At 36.5% G+C, this 20,612-nt stretch overlaps 1 long non-coding RNA gene across 5 annotated transcripts in view; it reads left to right on the forward strand.

Annotated features, from left to right (window-relative positions):
• LOC129045379 (uncharacterized) overlaps positions 1 to 20,612 on the forward strand; it is a 55,573-nt gene that overhangs the window by 10,866 nt on the left and 24,095 nt on the right. The window lies entirely within an intron of this gene.

Below are 20,612 nucleotides of genomic sequence, written 5' to 3' on the forward strand. Positions count from 1 at the left end.
TATTTGATTTTGGAACTTATTAATGTTTCACTCTTTTTCAAAATGCTTTGGATTCATATACAGTATATTACACACACCAAAAAGAACTGAGAATGTGGTAGAGTGGCTAGCTGGGAGTCAGGGATCTGGACTTCAGTCCTTTTATACCTCACATAAGGATTGGCTAACATCAACAGATTTCAGTTTGTTTCTACCAATAATCCCTTGTAAATTCCTGTTTTCATTCATTTGGGCTATTATAATAAAATGCCATAGACTGAATAGCTTAGAAATAACATAAATTTATTTCTTAGAATTCTGGAAGCTGGGAAGTCTAAGATCAAGATACCAGCAGATTCGGTATTTGGTGGGAGTCCACTTCCTGGTTCTTTTCACCGTGTCCTTAACATGAAAGAAGGGGCAAGGGAGCCCTCTTGGTTATCTTTTGTAAAAGTACTATTCCCATTTATGGGAGTTCTGCCCTCATGACCTGAGCACCTCGCAAAGGCCCTCTACCTCCTACCATCATCACATTGGGGATTAGATTTCAACATATGAATTTTAGGGGAAAAGCAAATATTCAATCTATAGCAATTCCCTACCACCATAAACCCCCCATTTCTTTGATTTTTTTCTAGAAACTTTAATCACCTTTATTGCGGTATAATTTACATTCAGTAAAATTTATCCCTTGTAATTGTGCAAATCAATGATACATGATAAATTTATACCACTATATAATCACCACCCCAATCTAGACAAAATAGATGTCACCCCAAAAAGTTCCTTCATGGCCCATTACATTCAATCTTTTCCTCTCCCCTAACCCAAATACTAGACATTTATTGATCTGGTTTTTCCTTCATTGTAGTTTGCCTTTTCTAGATTTTCATGTGATAGGAATCATAGAATGTAGTCTTGTCTATCTTCTTTCACTTGGCATAAGCCACTTGAAATTCATCCATATTGTTGTGAGCACCAGTAGTTTATTCCTTTTTGTTGCTGAGCAGTATTCCTTTGAATGAATATAGAATGGTCTGTTTATCCATTCACCTGTTGATGAACACTTGAGTTTCTTCCTGTTTGGGCTGTTATGAATAAAATTGCTAAGGACATTCATGGAAAAAACTTTGTAAAACATGTTTTTATTTTTCTTGAGTAAATACTGATGAGCAGTATTGCTGAGTTGTGTGGTAAGTGTATGTTTAATTTTTTAAGAACTGCAGGACTTCTATGCAACCCAGCTATGCCTTATGCATTCCCAAAAGAAATGTGTGAGAAATACAGTTGTTCCATATCCTTATGGATGCAGTATATTGTCAGATGTTTTTCTTTTAGTTTTAGCCATTCCAATGGATGTGTCCTAATAGCTCATGGTAGTTTTACCTTATATTTCCCTGATGACTATCCATGTTGATTGAACAACTTTTCATGTGTTTTTTTGACATGCATATAATATAACTTCTTTGGTGAAGTGTCTGTTCAAATCTTTTCCCCATTTTTAAATATTGAGTTGTGTTCCCAATATTGTAAGCATTCTTTATTCATTTAAGATACAAGTCTTTCATCAGATTATATTTTGTAAATAATGTTTCCCAATCTGTAGCTTGCATTTTTATTTTCTTAATGAAGTCCTTTTAAAATAGCTTTATTGGGGCACCTGGGTGTCTCAGTCATTAAGCGTCTGCCTTCGGCTCAGGTCATGATCCCAGGGTCCTGAGATCAAGCCCCATATCAGGCTCCCCACTTGGCAGGAAGCCTGCTTCTCCCTCTCCCACTCCCCCTGCTTGTGTCCCCTCTCTCGCTATGTCTCTCTCTGTCAAATAAATAAATAAAACCTTTTAAAAAATAAATAAAATAAAATAGCTTTAATGAAATATAACTCACATATCCTACCATTCACCATTTAAAGTATACAAGTCAATGAATTTTAGTGTATTTATAGAGTTGTGCAACCATAAGTGCAATCTAATTTTAGAACATATCAACACTCCAAAAGTACACCTTGTACTCACTAGCATTCACTCTCTATATCCTCTTACTGAGCCCTCATTACCCACCCAGGCCTCTGTAACCACTAAACTATTTCCTATATCTCTGGATTTGCCTATTTGGAACAGTTCATACAAATGGAATCATATAATATGGATATGTTGTGATTAGCTCCTTTGATTTTGTAAAATGTTTTCAAGTTTCATCCATGTTAGAGCACATATAAGTACTTCATTTCTTTTAACTGCCAAATAATAGTCCATTGTGTGAACGTACTACATTTTCTTTATCCATTCATCAGTTGATGGACATTTGGATTGTTTCCACTTTTTGGCTGTAATGAATAAAGCCTGCTGTGAACATTCTTATATAAATGAGTTTTTGTGGATGTATGTTTTCACTTACCACTAATAATGTATAAGGGTTCTAATTTCTCCACATCCTTGCCAATACTTGTTATTATCTTGTCTTTTTTATTTTAGCCATCTTAGTGGGTGTGAAGTCATACTTCTTTGCTTTACATTTCCTAATGGCAAATGAAAGTGAGCATTTTTCATGTGCTAATTAGCCTTTGTGAATCTTCTTTGGAGAAATGTCTTTTCTTATCTTTTCCCATTTTTTAAAGGGGGGGGGGTTGTTGGGGAGGGGTAGAGGAAGAGGAAGAGAGAGAATCTTAAGCAAGCTCCATGCCCAGCATAGAGTCCAACAGGGAGCTCGTCTTACAACCCTGAGGTCATGACCTGAGCCAAAATCAAGAGTCGGATGCTTAACTGACTGAGCCACCCAGGCGCCCCTCCTTTTCCCATTTTTAATTGGATTGTCTTAATATATATATGATTATATATAAAAGTTCTTTATCTATTCTGGACATAAAACCCTTATCAGATATATAATCTGCAAATATTTTCTCCCATTCTGTAGGTTTTACTTATATTGTTTGTAGAACAAAAGTTTTAAATTTTGATGAAATTCAATTTATAAACTTTTTCTTTTTCCCTTAAAGTTTTTTTTAAATTTTATTATGTTATGTTAATCACCATACATTACATCATTAGTTTTTGATGTAGTGTTCCATGATTCATTGTTTGCATATAACACCCAGTGCTCCATTCAATACGTGCCCTCTTCAATACCCATCACCAGGCTAACCCCTCCCTCCCACCCCCCTCCCCTCTAGTACCCTCAGTTTGTTTCTCAGAGTCCATAGTCTCTCATGGTTCATCTCCCCCTCTGATTCCCCCCCCCTTCATTTTTCCCTTCCTACAATCTTTTTTTTTTTAACATATAATGTATTATTTGTTTCAGAGGTACAGGTCTGTGATTCAGCAGTCTCACACAATTCACAGTACTCACCATAGCCATACCCTCCCCAATGTCTATCACCCAGCCACCCCATCCCTCCCACCCCCTACCACTCCACCAACCCTCAGTTTGTTTCCTGAGATTAAGAATTCCTCATATCAGTGAGATCATATGATACATGTCTTTCTCTGATTGACTTATTTCGCTCAGCATAACACCCTCCAGTTCCATCCATGTCGTTGCAAATGGCAAGATTTCGTTCCTTTTGATGGCTTCATAATATTCCATTATATATATATACCACTTCTTCTTTATCCATTCATCTGTTGATGGACATCTTGGCTCTTTCCACAGTTTGGCTATTGTGGACATTGCTGCTATAAACACTGGGGTGCACATACCCCTTTGGCTCCCTACATTTGTATCTTTGGGGTAAACACCCAGTAGTGCGATTGTTGGATCGTAGGGTAGCTCTGTTTTCAACTTTTTGAGGAACCTCCATACTGTTTTCCAGAGTGGCTGCACCAGCTTGCATTCCCACCAACAGTGTAGGAGGGTTCCCCTTTCTCCGCATCCTCGCCAACATCTGTCATTTCCTGACTTGTTAATTTTAGCCATTCTGACTGGTGTGAGCTGAGATCTCACTGAGGTTTTGATTTGGATTTCCCCGATGCCAAGCGACGTTGAGCACTTTTTCATGTGTCCGTTGGCCGTTTGGATGTCTTCTTTGGAAAAATGTCTGTTCATGTCTTCTGCCCATTTCTTGATTGGATCATTTGCTCTTTGGGTGTTGAGTCTGATAAGTTCTTTATAGATTTTGGATACTAGCCCTTTATCTGATATGTCATTTGCAAATATCTTCTCCCATTCTGTTGGTTGTCTTTTGGTTTTGTTGACTGTTTCTTTTGCTGTGCAAAAGCTTTTTATCTTGGGGTGCCTGGGTGACTCAGTCATTAAGCGTCTGCCTTTGGCTCAGGTCACGATCCCAGGGTCCTGGGATTGGGCCCCGCATCGGGCGCCCTGCTCAGCGGGAAGCCTGCTTCTCCCTCTCCCACTCCCCCTGCTTGTGTTCCCTCTCTTGCTGTGTCTTTCTCTGTCAAATAAATAAATAAAATCTTTAAAAAAAAAAAAAAAACTTTTTATCTTGATGAAGTCCCAATAGTTCATTTTTGCTCTTGCTTCCCTTGCCTTCAGCAATGTTTCTAGGAAGAAGTTGCTGCAGCTGAGGTTGAAGAGGTTGCTGCCCGTGTTCTCCTTTAGGATTTTGATGGACTTCTGTCTCACATATAGGTCTTTCAATCATTTTGAGTCTATGTTTGTGTGTGGTATAAGGAAATGGTCCAGTTTCATTCTTCTACATGCGGTTGTCCAATTTCCCAATAGCATTTGTTGAAGAGACTGTCTTTTTTCCATTAGACATTCTTTCCTGCTTTGTCGAAGATTAGTTGACCATAGAGTTGAGGGTCCATTTCTGGGCTCTCGATTCTGTTCCATTGATCTATGTGTCTGTTTTTGTAACAGTACCATACTGTCTTGATGATGACAGCTTTGTAATAGAGCTTGAAGTCCGGAATTGTGAGCTTTGCTTTTCTTTTTCAACATTCCTCTGGCTATTCATGGTCTTTTCTGGTTGCATACAAGTTTTAGGATTATTTGTTCCATTTCTTTGAAAAAAGTGTAGGGTATTTTGATAGGGATTGCATTAAATGTGTAGATTGCTCTAGGTAGCATTGACATCTTCACAATATTTGTTCTTCCAATCCCTGAGCATGCAATGTTTCTCCATTTCTTTGTGTCTTCTTCAATTTCTCTCATGAGTATTTTATAGTTTTCTGAGTACAGATTCTTTGCCTCTGGTTAGATTTATTCCTAGGTATCTTATGGTTTGATACTTTATGTGGAAAACCCAAAAGACTCCACCCCCAAACTGCTAGAACTCATACAGGAATTCAGTAAAGTGGCAGGATATAAAATCAATGCACGGAAATCAGTGGCATCCCTATACACCAACAACAAGACAGAAGAAAGAGAAATTAAGGAGTCGATCCCATTTACAATTGCACCCAAAACCCTTAAAGTTTTGTCATATGTAAGAAACCATTACCTAATGCTAAGTCACAAAGATTTACTCCGGTTTTCTTCTATGAGTTATAATTTTACTCTTTAAATTTGTATGTTTGATCTATTTTGAGTTATCTTTTGTGTGTGATACAAGAAAGGAGCATATTTTTTTTTTGGATGTGTATATGTAGTTTATTTAGTACCATTTGTTATTTTTTTTTTTTAAGATTTTTAAAAAATTTATTTGACAGAGACACAGCAAGAGAAGGAACACAAGCAGGGAGAGTGGGAGAGGGAGAAGGAGGCTTCCCGCGGAGCAGGGAGCCCGATGCAGGGCTCAATCCCAGGACCCTGGGATCATGACCTGAGCCGAAGGCAGAAGCTTAACCACTGAGCCACCCAGGCGCCCCTATTTAGTACCATTTGTTAACGGCTACTTTTTTTCCATTGAATTGTCTTGGTATCCCTGTCAAAAATCAATTGATCGTAAATGTAAAGTTTTATTTTTGGACTCTAAATTCTATTCCAATGATATGCATTTCTATCCTTATGCTAATACTATACTGTCTTTATAGTAAATTTTGAAATCAAGAAGTGTGAGTCCTCCAATTTGGTTCTTTTTCAGAATGTTTTAGCTATCTAGGTCTTTTGCATTTCTGTATGAATTTTAATATTAGCTTGTCAGTTTCTCTAAAGAAAAAAAAAATAGCCAACTGGGATTTTTAGTAGTGGTTTCACTGAATCTGTAGATCAATTTGGGGAATATTGCCATCTAAACAACATTGTCTTCTTTGGAGGGGGGGGGTTGTATTTTATTTACATAGCATATGCCAAATGGAAACAAAGGAAGCAACTCAGAAAGGTCCAAGGTAATCAGCCATGTATTATTGTCTTCTGATCCATGATTATGGGATGTCTTTCTATTTATTTAGATTGTATTTAATTTTTTCAACAATGTTTTACACTTTTTATTATACAAATCTTGTACTCTTGTTAAATGTATTTCTTACTAATCTGTTCTTTTTGATGATACTGTAAATGGAACTGTTTTCTTAATTTCATTTTCAGATTGTTTCTAATATATACAAGTATAATTTTTATATATAGGAATGATCCTTTTTTTTTTTTTAAGATTTTATTTATTTTTTTGACAGAGAGAGACATAGCGAGAGCAGGAACACAAGCAGGGGGAGCGGGAGAGGGAGAAGCAGGCTTCCCGCCTAGCAGGGAGCCCGATAAGGGGCTCGATCCCAGGACCCTGGGACCATGACCTGAGCTGAAGGCAGATGCTTAACGACTGAGCCACCCAGGCGCCCTAGAAATGATCCTTTATCCTGCAGCCTTGCTGAATTCATTTGCTAGTTCTAGTGTGTATTACTGGATTCCTTAGGATTTACTATGTACCAGATCATGTCATCTGCAAATAGAGATCATTTTACCTATTCCTTTCTAATCTGAATACCTTTTCTTTTTCATGCCTAATTGCCCTGGCTAGAACCTCCATAAATTTCCCTATAGGCACTACTTTAGCTATATCATATAAATTTTCTTTTGCTTAACATTTCAGTTATTTTTTTATTAAGTGTTTTAATTCCAGTAGAGTTAACATATAGTGTTATATTATTTTCAGGTCTACAATATAATGATTCAACAGTTCTATACATTTCTCAGTGCTCATCACAATAAATATACTCTTTAATCCCCTTCACCTATCTAACCCATCCTCCCACCCACCTCCCCTCTGGTCACCATCAGTTTGTTCCCTATAGCTAAGAGTCTGTTCCTTGGTTTATCTCTCTATCTCACTTTTTTCCCCTTTGCTCATTTGTTTCTTAAATTTCATGTATGAGTGAAATCGTGTGGTATTTGTCTTTCTCTGACTGATTCATTTCATTTAGCATTATACTCTCTAGCTCCATCCATGTTGTTGCAAATGGCATAGTTTCATTCTTTTTATGACTGAATATTCCATTTATACACACACACTCTTCTTTATACTATCATCAATCAGTGGACACATGGGCTGCTTCCATAGTCTGGCTATTGTAAATAATGCTGCAATAAACACGGGTGCATGTGTCCCTTTGAATTAGTGTTTTTGTATTTTTTGGGTAAATATCAGTAGTGTGATTACTGGATCATAGAGTAGTTCTATTTTTAACTTTGAGGAACATCCATACTGTTTTCCACAGTGGCTGCACCAATTTACATTCCCACCAAGAGTGCACAGGGTTCCTTTTCCTTTACACACTCACCAACACTTGTTTCTTGTGTTTTTTATTTTAACCATTCTGACAGGTGTGAGGTGATGTCTCATTGTAGCTTTGATTTGCATTTCCCTGATGATGAGTGATGTTGAGCATCTTTTCATGTGTCTGTTGGTCAGCTGGATGTCTTCTTTGGAGAAATATCTGCTCATGTCTTCTGTCCATTTTAAATTGAATCATTTGGTTTTTAGTGTTGAGTTTTATAAGTTCTTTATATATTTTGGATACTAAGCCTTTATTTTATATGTCACTTACAAAGATCTTCTCCCATTCAGTAGGTTGTCTTTTAGTTTTGTTGATTGTTTCCTTCACTGTGCAGGACCTTTTTATTTTTATGTAGTCCCAATAGTTTATTTTTGCTTTTGTTTCCCTTGCCTCAGGGGAGATGTCTAGAGAACTGTTGCTATAACCAATGTCAGAGAAATTGCCCACTGTGCTCTCTTCTAGGAGTTTTATAGTTTCAGGTCTCACATTTAGGTCTTTAATCCATTTCGAGTTTATTTTTGTGTATGGTGTAAGAAAGTGGTCCCATTTCCTTCTTTTGCATGTAGCTGGCCAGTTTTCCAACACCATTTCTTGAAGAGGCTGTCTTTTTTCCATTAGATATTCTTTCCTCCTTTGTCAAAGATTAATTGACTGTATACTTGTGGGTTTATTTCTAGATTTTCTATTCTGTTCCATTGATCTAAGTGTCTGTTTTTGTGACAGTACCATACTGTTTTGATTACTACAGCTTTGGTTTTTTTTAACTTAGAAAGTTTGTAATCATTTAATCTTTCAGCAAATGCCACCATTCCCAAAAATCAGATTCTTAAATTATTAGTGTTAAAGAAAGAAGTTCATATTTAAAATCACATTATTTATAAAATTCAATCCTTTGTGAGCAATAATTATGTTATGTAGATATCAAATAAAAAAAACATGTTTTGCAACCTCTAATCTTTTCAAGTAAACTTTAAAATAAAAAGAATGACATGAATAAAATTCATGAGATACAGAATATCTCATGTATGCTAAAAAGTTAAATATTTTAATATTTTGTTTTAAGCATGTGGTCAAAAAGCACAATTTTAAGTAATCTTTTTGAACAGAACAGTAATGCTTAATTTGGAAATTTCAGTCACCAAAATTTTTAGAAAAATTGTTATTAAATTATTATTATTTTTTTAAAGATTTTATTTATTTGACAGAGAGAGTCACAGAGGGAACACAAGCAGAGGGGGTGGGAGAGGGAGAAGCAGGCTCTCCGTGGAGCACGGAGCCTGATGCGGGGCTCGATCCCAGGACCCTGGGATCATGACCTGAGCTGAAGGCAGACGCTTAACGACTGAGCCACCCAGGCACCCCTTAAATTATTTTTTTAAATAACATATATATGTCTTTGGTGGGATATTATGCCCTTCATAATTTGCTACAGAACATAATGAAATACATTTTTTCTATTAAAAAAAGATAATTTCAATCTTTTTGGTTCACAGTGCCTTCTTTTTCATCAAGATAGAGTTATTATTGAGAAAACAATGTTAACTTATCAACAAAAAGGTATTTTCTTTGATTGAGTGAAGAAAACATGTAATATGTACCACAGTAGTCTGAAAACCTATAGGGTCAGAACACTCCAAGCCTAAGTAATTGAGAGACCTATATTGAAAAAAATAATCACACCTGGATTTGTATTTCTTTGGACAGCAGGTAGTTGAGTCTTGTGTTTTGGGGGTGTTTTGTTTTGTTTTGTTTTAGCATTTAAGTACACACCAATATCTTTCAGCATGTAATTTGCATATGAACTCTATGGAAGATAATAGAATTGTTGATGTTAAATTTACACCATGTAATAACTATTTTATTTATGGAAGTGATTCCTACAGCTTTGTAATATAACTTGAAGTCTGGAATTATGATACCTCCAGTTTTGTTTTTCTTTTTCAAGATTGCTTTGGCTATTTGGGGTCTTTTGTGGTTCCATACAAATTTTAGGATTGTCTGTTCTAGTTCTGTGAAAAATGCTGTTGGTATTTTGATAGCAATTGCATTAAATGTGTAGATTGCCTTGGGCAGTATAGACATTTTAATGATATTTGTTCTTCCAACCCATGAGCATGGGATGTCTTTCTATTTCTTTACATTGTCTTGAATTTCTTTCATCAGTGTTTAATAGTTTTCAGAGTACAGGTCTTTCACCTCTTTGGTTAGGTTTATTCCTAAGTATTTTATTGTTTTGGGTGCACTTGTAAATCAGTTTGTTTTCTTAATTTCACTTTCTGCTACTTCATTATTATTAGTGTATAGGAATGCAACAGATTTTTTTTTTTAAGATTTTTTTTATTCTTAAGTAATCTCTACACCCAACGTGGGACTTGAACTCATAACCCCGAGATCAAGAGTCACATGCTCCTCTGACTGAGCCAGCCAGGGGCCCCTCAATGCAACAGATTTCTGTATGTTGATTTTGTATCCTGCAACTTTAATGAATTCATTTATCAGTTGTAGTAGTTTTTTGGTGGAGTCTTTAGGGTTTTCTATATATAGTATCATGTCAACTGCAAATAGTGAAAGTTTTACTTCTTCCTTACCAATTTAGATGCCTTTTATTTCCTTTTGTTGTCTGATAGCTGTAGCTAGAACTTCTAGTACCATGTTGAATAAAAGTGGCGAGAGTGGACATCCTTGTCCTGTTCCTGACCTTCGGGGAAAAGCTCTCAGTTTTTCCCCATTGAGTATGATGTTCCCTGTGGGTTTTCATACAAGGCCTTTATTATGTTGAGATATGTTCCCTCTAAACCTACTTTGTTGAGGTTTTTATCATGAATGGATGTTGTACTTTGTCAACTGCTTTTTCTGCATCTATTGAAATGATCATATGGTTTTTGTCCTTTCTCTTGTTGATGTGATATATCACATTAACTGATTTCATAAAAGTTTTAGTATGTTGTATTTTGTTTTCATTTATTTCAAAGTGCTTTCTAATTTCCCTTGTGATTTCTTCTTTGACCTACTAGTTATTTAGGTGTATGTTGTTTAATTTCCACATATTTGTGAATTCCCCAGCTTCCCATCTATTATCACTTTCTAATTTACTCCATTGTGGTTGAAAACATGCTTTGTTTGATTTAAATCTTTTTAAATTTACTGACAGTTTCTTTATAGCTTACTATATAGTCTGTCCTGGGGAATGTTCCATACGCACTTAAGAAGAAAGTATATTCTGGGTGCCTGGGTGGCTCAGTCGTTAAGCGTCTGCCTTCAGCTCAGGTCATGATCCCAGGGTCCTGGGATCGAGTCCCACATTGGGCTCCCTCCTCGAGGGGAAGCCTGCTTCTCCCTCCCCCACCCCCCCGCTTGTGTTCCTGCTCTCGCTATCTCTGTCTCTGTCAAATAAATAAATAAAATCTTAAAAAAAAAGAAAGTATATTCTGCTGTTGTTGAGTGGAGTGTTTTAGAGGTATCTGTTAGATCTAATTGATTTATAGTGTTATTCAAGTCTTTTATGTCATTCTTGATTTTCTGCCTAGTTCTTCTATCCATTATTGAAAGTAGGGCATTAAAGTCTCCAACTATAATTATTAAATTGTTTATTTCTCCCTTCATCACATGGCCTTTCCAGAAGTCTCATCATCTGTCTTTTGAAGAATATATATACTTTTAATTTTGATAAAGGCCATTTAACCTATTTTTTCTTTAATGTTTTCTGCTTTTTTGTATCTTACCTAGGACATCTTTTCCTTACTCAAGATTACAAAAACTTCCTCTTGTTCTTTGTTTTTATAGGTTTTACCATTTTAGCCTCCATATTTAGATCAATGTAGGTTATTTCTAGTTAACTTTTGTATATGCGTTTGAGGTAAGAGTCAAAGTTAATTTTTTTCTTTTTATACATCCAGTTGCTCCAGTATTTTATTGGAAATACAATCCTTTCCCCATTGAATTACCCTAGTACATGTATTTAAAAAATTAATTAAATAAATATGTATGGGTCTACATCTGGATTCTCTATTGTATCCCATTTATTTATATGTCTATCCTTATGCTAAAACCATTCTGTCTTGACTAATGTAACTTTGTTATATATCTTAAAATTAAGAATATAAATTCTACAACTTTATTCTCCTTTTTCAAAACCATTTTGGCTATTCTGCATCCTTTGATATTCCATACATTTTATTTTTCTATTTTTATTCTTTTAGATTCTAAAAGAATTTCTTTTTACTTTTTTTTTTAATTTAAATTTTTTTAGTTAACATACAGTGCAATATTGGTTTCTGGAGTAGAATTCAGTGATTCATCACTTACATACAACACCCAGTGCTCATCAGAACAGTGCCCATCACCCATCTAGCCCATGCCCCCACCCACATCCTCAACCCTCAGTTTGTTCTCTATCATTAACAGTCACCTATGGCTTGTTTCCCTCTATCCCCTTTTTTCTTTTCCCCCTTCCCATATGTTCATCTGTTTTCTTTCTGACTTATTTCACTTAGTATAATACACTCTAGCTCCATCCATATCATTGCAAATGGCAAGATTTCATTCTTTTTGATGGCTGAATAGTATTATACCACCACCTCTTCTTTATCCATTCATCAGTTGATATAGCAGCATTATCAACAATAGCCAGACTGTGGAGAGAGCACAAATGTCCACATACATTTTAGAATCAGCTCATTAAATTATACAAAGGAGGCCTATGGTGTAAGAATACCATTAAATTCAAACCAAAATTACAGATAGGAGGGATATAAAATCATTAACCTGGAATCAATCCTTCACCCTTTCTGTAAATTTCTGTATAAAGATGTGACTAAAACTGCAGAATCATAGTATTTTGGTGTAATGGGGCCGGGGGTGGGGGGGAGAATCTGAAGCCCTTGTTTGGGACTCAGTTCCGCCACATTCATCATTTAAAATCCCTGAGTCTTGATTTCTCCTGGACAGAATTAATAATTTTATCCATTCTTTTCTGGTTGTATAAACTACCCCCAAATTTAGTAGTTTAAGCAATAACCAATTTATACCATAATTTGTATATAGTATATACAGTATATAGTACATATATATACTATGTATATAAAATATATATATACTATATACTACCAATTTTTTTAAAGATTTTATTTATTTATTTGAGTGAGAGAATGAGATAGAGAGAGCATGAGAGGGGGGAGGGTCAGAGGGAGAAGCAGACTCCCTGCCGAGCAGGGAGCCCGATGCGGGACTCGATCCCGGGACTCCAGGATCATGACCTGAGCCGAAGGCAGTCGCTTAACCAACTGCGCCACCCAGGCGCCCCTATACTACCAATTTATAAGGGAAATACCTTATAACTGGGGAAGCCTTGTGAAAACATAAGAGATGATTACTACTGATGTTCCAGGCTAATTTAATTTTTTTCTAATTCTAGCCTATTAAATTAGAAAGGAGTAAAATAGTGTCTAACAATGCACTAATGGCAGAGATCTGAGCTATTGTATTCCTGGCCAATGTCTAACCATCAATATCCCATGTACACTCTAAGGTGTGAAATCACTCAACAGATAAACAAAAGGGCATAAATGTCCCTCCCTTCTCTCCAGATAAGGCAAACTGTGGCAAGTCAGTCCCCCCTGGGAAGAAGAATATGAAAAAGATGTCAAGGCGAGATGATAGAAGGGAAATAGAGGCAAGGAAATGTAGCTCATTCATTCCTTCCCCCCAAAGAACTATGGCTCCCAAGCTTTCCAGATCTTGTCAAATATTTCTAGATGGCTCACGATGATCCAGGTTCTAGCCTGTCCCTACCACTAACTTCTACATCACCTTGCACAAGTCAACTTCACCTCTTTGGGCTTCAATTTCCTTATTTTTTTCCAAGCTTAATTATTGTGTGGCTTACATATAAAAATTATATATATTTAAGGAATATAATATGATATTTTGCATTATATATACATGGTGAAATTATTACAATATCAAGCTAATTAATATATCTGTCACTTCACATAGTTTTCATTTTGTGTGTGTGTAGTGAGAACACTTGAGATCTACTCTTTTAACAAATCTCAAGTATACAATACATTATTATTAACTATAATCACTATAGTGATTATATCACTATATAAATAGTGTTAATCATGGGTGGGTGATGGGCACTGTTCTAGTGCGCTAGATGGTGATGGGCACTGTTCTGATGAGCACTGGGTGTTGTATGTAAGTGATGAATCACTGAATTCTACTCCAGAAACCAATATTGCACTGTATGTTAACTAACAAACTATAATCACTATAATCACTGTATCTTAGGTCTTCAGAACTTATTCATCTTATAACTGAAAGTTTATACCCTTTGGTCAATATCTCCCATTTTCTCCCACCCCCACACCAGCCTCTGATAACCACCTTTCTACTCTGTTACTATGAGTTCCACTTTTTCTTAATTCCGCATATAGGTGAGATCGTGTGATATTTATCTTCCTGTATCTAGCTTATTTCACTTAGCATAATATCCTCCAGGCTCATCCATGTAGTTGCAAATGGCAGGATTTTCTTTTTTAAGGCTGAATAATATCCCATTGTATACATTTATATATATTTACTGCATTTACCTATCTATTCATCTGTCAATAGATACTTAGGTTGTTTCCATATCTTGACTACTGTGAACAATGCTGCAATATAAAAGAGGAAATTTAACTAAGTCTATATGATTCCTTCCACTTCTAAAATTTTATGACCCAAAGGCAGGAGTGATAAGTCCCTATTAGTAAAGCAGTTTGCAAACCCATCCCTAATATATGTATACCTACTTAGTTTCAAAATGTACATATGTACACAGTACAAGTATCTTATAGTAATGAACACACATATGAAAAATTTAAAGGATGAGATTTTAAAATGAAATAAACAATAGTTTAAATGTCTGATTAATTGGATACTTCATGCATCATCAGTATCTCAAGTCACAATATAGACTTTGTCAATAAGGATAATGAATGTGAATCCATTTTTCAGGTAGTATTAGTATTCTTTTTTTTTTTTTTAAAGATTTTTATTTATTTATTTGAGAGAGAGAATGAGAGAAACAGAGAGCACATGAGAGGGGGGAGGTCAGAGGGAGAAGCAGGCTCCCTGCTGAGCAGGGAGCCCGATCCTGGACTCCATCCTCGGACTCCAGGATCATGACCTGAGCCGAAGGCAGTCGCTTAACCAACTGAGCCACCCAGGCGCCCAGTATTAGTATTCTGAATCTTAAAGATTTGTGTATTGGTTTTTGTTGTTGGGTTTTCTTTTTTCTCATGCTAGGAGAAAGAGGCATGTCTGCCTGGCCATTTCCATGTTCATTGTCTCGCTATATTATTTAGCTGAGAGTCAACAAATAACCTTTGTCTTTTACCCACCTGTGTTCTAAGACATAGTAGTCAGAGAGATAGAGATCAGAATGATAAGTAGTACACTAAATGGGCCTATGTACTGAAAAGAGTTAACATAACAGGCCTAAGCTGCTATCCTTGAGAACACCTACTTGCAAGGTTGGCCCTTGACTGGTATCTGGGAACTTAGATTTCAGGAGGGTTCCCACCCATTAACTGATAAATGTGGCTCACTGTGCCAAACTGTGCAAATAATGTAGTTTAAGCTGAACATCTGCTTTCCTTCTGGGAGTCTGGACTTTGGGTATATGCTAGATAAAGAGTGTTAAGTGATCAGCCCTCAAGAAAAATTCTGGGCATTGACTCTCTGATGTACTTCCCTGGTTGGCCACATTATAAAGGTATTGTCACAACTCAATGTTGGGGGAATTCAGAGTGTCCTGTGTGACTGTACTGGGAGGGGAGTTTTAGAAGGTAGTGCCTGGTTTCCTCAAGACTTCACCAAATGCTCCTTTTCCCTTTGCTGATTGCACTGTGTATCCTTTCTCTGTAATAAATCAAAACCATGACTCTGACACGCTGAGTCCTATGGATCCTCCTAGAGAATAATTTAACCTGGGGTGGTCTTGGGGACCTTGTGACATGGCCTGCTAACAGTTCTTGACATAAACTTAACCCAAATTATAGACCTCCCTTTGTTGAGTTATTTGAAAAGAAAGAGCCTTTGTCAAACTTTAATTTATCTGTGAAAACAAAAATAAGGCCACATGCAGTATCTTAAGAACAATATCCAAATAAGGCAATACAGATCTGGGCTATTATAATACCCATGCAAGTTTTGTTTTTCCATGACTTTTGAGCTTACTGTGTACACATGATGAACTCAATAAATGCTTACAAACTAAATAACATACAGTCTACAAATGTAAAATGAAAATGGAATATTTTCCAAATTTTTCATAATTTTTCCAAATGTGTAATTAAAACAGCTCTTAAATTAGCATTAGGGAAATTGGATGCTTTTTAATTATGCTGCCAACCATCCTTTAGATGAACTAGATGCAATTTGGCCAGACCCGCTCTAACACTGTCTAAAAATAAACATCTCTCACTCATTAATATGGACTCAGTTATAAATAATGTTCCCTTTTATGAAATTACTTTGTATTTAGACTCTCTTAGTTTGGTATATATTGCAGTAGTTCTTAATTGAATTATGCCACCCTAGTTGTAACCATGCTGGTGAAATAAGCATGAGATAATCCACATAAGATTAAACAGAACTCATAGGAATTATGTTGAATTTTTTTTAAAAAAGCCAATATCAAAAGGTTACAAACTGTATGATTCCATTTATACAGCATTCTTGAAATAACAAAATTATAGAGATGAAGAAAAGATTAGAGGTTGCCAGAGTTGGGACCTGGGGGAAGGAGGTGGGTATAAAAGATAAACAGAATATGATTATTAATCAGTAATGTAGAAAGATGAAATCCTATATGCCACTTATTTTTAAAATATTTATCATTACACATTTGATCTTTTTCATTTCCAACCATATATAGTTTTCACCTTGGTGATGACCTTGCTGGGTGGGAAACATAATATCTTTAATTCATGAGTTAAATCTAAGATGATGTTCAAATGGACTGCAGGTAACTGTTTATGTCAATAATAAATACAGTAGATTACTTTTAAAACCCATACTTTGGACTTTTTATTACAGATGCAATTGCTGACTTACCATAAATCAATGTGCTTAAAGTGCCATATGATATCAAATGTTTAGCTTAACAGCATAAAATTGAGCTGAAACTGTAAAACATGTTTTATAGGTGCTATAAAATCCTGAGGCTGGAGGTCCTGCTTTTTTGCATTACTCTGATCCATCAAGTCCACTGAAAATTCCAGATAGCCAATACACTTGGGAATTGCAAATTGGCTTTCAGAGTTTTACTCACTTTGGTTATTATGACCTCCAGAGACAGCATGTTCTGTTTCCTAATATGAGGAGAGAAGCATAGGAAGGCTAGTGTAGGACCCACAGACTTAAAACATTATATCCTTTAAGGTGCTCTTCAGTTATTCCATCTTGCTGATCCTGGCCTCACCCCCACCCCTCCACCCAAGCCCCTTGTGGGCACCTCTTTAGCATCTGAAAAGAGGCTAATTGATATAGCGAGAAGGTATTCATTGCTTGTCTTAAAATGTTTGTTTCTGCCAGTAGTGGATGCACATTCATTCAGCAAATTGAGTTATTCCTCCATTTTACGCATTGTTCTGTGGTTAAGCAACAGAGAAGAGGTAGAGTCAGTGAGGAGGTGAAGATGGAGAGATGTGAATGGATATGAGGAACCTTTAAGGTATAGAGGCAATCAGACTTGGTGATGAAAGCAGGTGAAAAAGAGAGAGAAGTCAGAGATGATGTCCATGTTCTTGGCTTGGCCACTGGGTGGATGGTGGTGCTGTTACCTGAGAGAAGCGTGCAGAGAAAGGAGTTAGGGCAGTGAGGAAGGGAGGATACACTGAGTTTGAGATACTCATAGGTAATCTGGTGACAGTTTCCAATAGCAATTGGCTATATGGATCAAGATGAAAATACAAATTAAAAGGAACCAGCTGTAGTAAACACCACTGATGGTGTTTTCTGTTGTTGTAAATGTAGTCCCTTCCATTATAAAACCATGTATCTCATGGATCACTTCAAAGAATTACCTGATTCAGCCCTCCATCTTTATCCATCCAGCCATTAATTTTTTTTAAAAGATTTTATTTATTTATTTGAGAGAGAGACTGAGAGAGAGAGAGCATGAGAGGGGGGAGGGTCGGGAGGGTCAGAGGGAGAAGCAGACTCCCCACTGAGCAGGGAGCCCGATGCGGGACTCCATCCAGGGACTCCAGGATCATGACCTGAGCCGAAGGCAGTCGCCTAACCAACTGAGCCACCCAGGTGCCCTCAGCCATTAATTTTTAAGCTTAAACCATGTATTGCTCACCTTTTAGAACTTAGAAAGCCTGCTTTTCCTCTTCAATCTATGGAATCCAGAACTGAAGGTCATGCCTTAGTATGTTGTCAGAGATCAGCACTGAAGAAATGAGAACAGTCAGTAAAAAAGTCTATGACAAGTTAGTAAAGGGGCAAAGTGGAATAATATAAAATGTATTAATTCAAAAAATGAAAAGAAAAACTAAAAATATAACACAAAGTAGATGGGTTAATTAGAAGACAGTAAGAGTCACTATAAACTCAACTAAGTCAATAATTAATATAAATTGACTAATCCAAGTAAAAAACTAAAACTGCAATACTGGATAAAAAAACAATAGATATTCTTTTTTTTTTTAAGTACAGTTGACACACAATGTTACATTAGTTTCAGGTGTTCAACATAGTGATTTGTTATGCTATGTTATGCTATGCTCAGCACAAGTACAGCTACCATCTGTCATCATAAAACATCATTACACTACCATTGACTATATTCCCTATGCTGTGCCTTTCATCCCCATGACTTATTCATTCCATAACTGGAATCTTGTACCTCCCACTACCCTTTACACATTTTGTTCACCCCCCTAACTCCCTCTCTCTGGCAGACACCAGTTTGTTTTCTGCATTTATGGGTCTGTTTCTGTTTTGTTTGTTCCTTTGTTTGTTTGTTTTTTTAATTTCCACATATAACTGAAACATATGGTATTTGTTTTTCTCTGTTTGACTTATTTCACTTAGCGTGATACCTTCTAGGTCCACTTATGTTTTTGCAAATGACAAGATCTCATTCTTTTTGATGTCTGAGTAATATGATATTCTGTATATATATATATATGTATACACCACTCTTTTTTATCCATTCATCTATGGACATCATATGGACACTTAGGTTGCTTCCATATATTGGCTATTGCAAACAATGCTGCAGTGAATATAAGGGTGTATATATCTTCTTGAATTAATGTTCTCTTTTTCTTTGGGCGAATACACAGTAGTGGAATTCCTGGATCATATGGTATTTCTACTTTTAATTTTGGGGTAAACTTCCATACTCTTCTCTGCAGTAGCTGTACCAGTTTACATTGCCACCAACAATGCACCAGAGTTCCTTTTTCTTCACATCCTCACTGACACTTGTTATATCTTGTTTTATTGATTCTAACCATTCTGACAGGTGTGAGGTGATATCTCATTGTGGTTTTGATGTGCATTTACCTGATGATGAGTGATGTTGAGCATCTTTTCTTGAGTCTGTTTGCCATCTGCATAATGTCTTCTTTGGAAAAATGTCTATTCAGGTGTTCAGCCCATTTTTTAAAGGTATTATTTGGTTTTTTGGTGTTGAGTTGTGTAAGTTTTTTATATATTTTGGATATTAACCCCTTATTGGTCATCTCATTTACAAATATCTTCTCCCAATCAGTATGTTGGCTTTTTGCTTTGTTGATGGATTTCTTCTCTGGGCAAAAGCTTTTCAGTTTAACTTAGTCCCATTTGTTTATTTTAGCTTTGCTTTCCCTTGCCTGAGGAGACATAGCTAGAAAATGTTGCTAAGGCCAATGTCAGAGAGATTACTATGTTTTGTTCTAGAAGTTTTATCGTTTCTGGTCTCACATTTAGGTTCTTAAACCATTTTATTTGCACTTATTTTTGTGTATGGTGTAAAAAAGTGGTCCAGTTTCATTATTTTGCATGTAGCTGTCCAGTTTTCTCAACACCATTTATTGAAGAGATTGTCTTCCCCCATTGTATATTCTTGCCTCCTTTGTCATAAATTAACTGACCACGTTAAGTGTGGGTTTATGTCTGGACTGTCTATTCTGTTCCTGCATCTATGTATCTCTTTTCGTGTCAGTACCATACTGCTTTGATTACTGTAGCTTTGTAGTGTATCTTGAAATCTGGGATTGTGATACCTCCAGTTTTCTTCTTCTTTCTGAGGATCACTTTAGCTCTTTGGGGTCTTTTGTGATTCCATACAAATTTTAGAATTATTTTTTCCAAATCTGTGAAAAATACTGTTGATATTTCGATAGAGATTGCATCAAATCTGTAGATTGCTTTGGATCTAGATGCTCTTTTAAACCATGGTTTGTTTTTTTTCTGTGCCCCAAGGTGACCAGGGCTAGTATGGGCTGGGGACTCAGGGGTTGCTGAGGTGACAGGCTGGCTATGGCACCTAGACCCTGCTCCCATCTGCACTGTCAAGGTGCAGAGGGAACATAAACTGTGGTGCTCGCCAGCCCCTCTGAACCTGAAAGAGTTCCAGCATCTCCCCTGCCAGTTGGCAAGGTTCTAGGGCTGGTTCCTTTATATTGCAGCTTTTTTTCTGTGCTGCAAGGCAGATGTATTTACTCATGGTCCCTAGGTACTGTCCCTCCCCACTGCAGTTCACAGCATCAGGCATGGGGTTCCCTTCATTACTGTGTCTCCACCTCCTTTGCCATTCTCTATGTGGTCTCTGTCTTTTTTTTTTTTTTTTTTTTTTTTTTGTGCACAAGCTGTTCAGTCAGCTTTCAGTTCTTTTTCAGGAGGAAATGCTCTATAAATAGGTGTAGATTTGGTGTGTCCATGGAGGTGGTAAGTTCAGGGTCTTCCTACATCACTATGTTGGACCCTCCCACTCAACCATAGACACATTTTAAATATAAAAACACAGAAAGATTGAAATTGAGA

Source organism: Mirounga angustirostris, unplaced genomic scaffold (assembly GCF_029215605.1).
Source record: "Mirounga angustirostris isolate CCGP_5_RB_7025 unplaced genomic scaffold, mMirAng1.0.hap1 SCAF_1, whole genome shotgun sequence".
Classification (NCBI taxonomy): Eukaryota; Metazoa; Chordata; class Mammalia; order Carnivora; family Phocidae; genus Mirounga; species Mirounga angustirostris.